The sequence below is a fragment of the Colobus angolensis genome, unplaced genomic scaffold (assembly GCF_000951035.1).
Source record: "Colobus angolensis palliatus isolate OR3802 unplaced genomic scaffold, Cang.pa_1.0 Scaffold149, whole genome shotgun sequence".
Lineage (NCBI taxonomy): Eukaryota > Metazoa > Chordata > Mammalia > Primates > Cercopithecidae > Colobus > Colobus angolensis.
Window position 1 is genome coordinate 2350126 of NW_012114588.1, and position 1000 is coordinate 2351125.

At 46.3% G+C, this 1000-nt stretch overlaps 1 protein-coding gene across 1 annotated transcript in view; it reads right to left on the bottom strand.

Annotated features, from left to right (window-relative positions):
- The window catches only part of MASP2 (mannan-binding lectin serine peptidase 2), a 22842-nt gene that overhangs the window by 2349 nt on the left and 19493 nt on the right, over positions 1-1000 (bottom strand). The gene's annotated exons all lie outside the window — the stretch shown is intronic.

Sequence of the window (1000 nt, forward strand, 5' to 3'; positions counted from 1 at the left end):
CTCAGGAGTTCAAACCAGCTTGGGCAACATGGTGAAACCCCGTCTCTACTAAAATACAAAAAAATTATCCAGGTGTGGCGGCGTGTGCCTGTAGTCCCAGCTACTCAGGAGGCTGAGGCAGGAGAATCACTTGAACCTGGGAGGTGGAGGTTGCAGTGAGCTGAGATCGTGCCACTGCACTACAGGCTGGGCGACAGAGCGAGACTCTGTCAAAAAAAAAAAAAAAAAGATGGGGAAAATTGGCTGGGTGCAGTGTCACACCTGTAATCCCAGCACTTAGGAAGGCTGAGGTGGGTGGATCACCTGGGGTCAGGAGTTTGAGACCAGCCTGGCCAACGTGGTGAGATGCTGTCTCTACTACATATACAACAATTAGCCGGGCATGGTGGTGGGCACGTGTAATCCCAGCTATTCGGGAGGCTGAGGCAGGAGAATTTCTTGAACCTGGGACGCAGAGGTTGCAGTGAGCCAAGTCACACCACTGCACTCTAGCCTGGGCTACAAGAGCAAAACTCCATCTCAAAACAAAAAAAATTAGGAAAATTAACAGGGCAAGCAGGCATTGTCTGAGCAGATGGACTGGATGATGTGCATAGGAATTAGAAGGACATAATCTTTCACTGTTTCTGTTTTCCTACTTGTAAAATGGGTATTTATGTAATCCTAGGAAAGCAGGAACTAAAGTCAGTATCAGGATTTGTAAAATTACTTTTGCCTTTGAACATACAAATGTTTTAGACATTAGAATGTTGCAGTTGTGGCTAGGACCCTGCAGGTTCCAGAATTACATTTTTGGTCTAGTTGATTCTTCCAAACTAAGTTTTCTATCTTTATTGCAAATTAAATACAGCCATTAATGTAGCATATGTTTCCTGTTGTGGTAGTGCACTTGCATTAAAACCTACAGACTGGGCCAGGCACGGTGGCTCACACCTGTAATCCCAGCACTTTGGGAGGCTGAGGCGGGTGGATCATGAGGTCAGGAGATCGAGACCATCCT